The sequence below is a fragment of the Penaeus monodon genome, chromosome 34, assembly GCF_015228065.2.
Source record: "Penaeus monodon isolate SGIC_2016 chromosome 34, NSTDA_Pmon_1, whole genome shotgun sequence".
In the NCBI taxonomy this organism is placed as follows: Eukaryota; Metazoa; Arthropoda; class Malacostraca; order Decapoda; family Penaeidae; genus Penaeus; species Penaeus monodon.
Window position 1 is genome coordinate 11,018,472 of NC_051419.1, and position 207 is coordinate 11,018,678.

Sequence of the window (207 nt, forward strand, 5' to 3'; positions counted from 1 at the left end):
CACGTCTCCCCTCAGGTGGATACGAGTTTAAGTAACATATTCTTTTACATGATATCAATTTTGACTCAAATAACATTAAATGAATGTATAATTATTCTAGTATCATAGTCTATCTTTGTTCGGCGAATTACAGTTACAGATACTGAGACATGGTTGTGTTACATAAAACCCTTAAAAAATATAAAATGATAATTATTAATTTCTTCC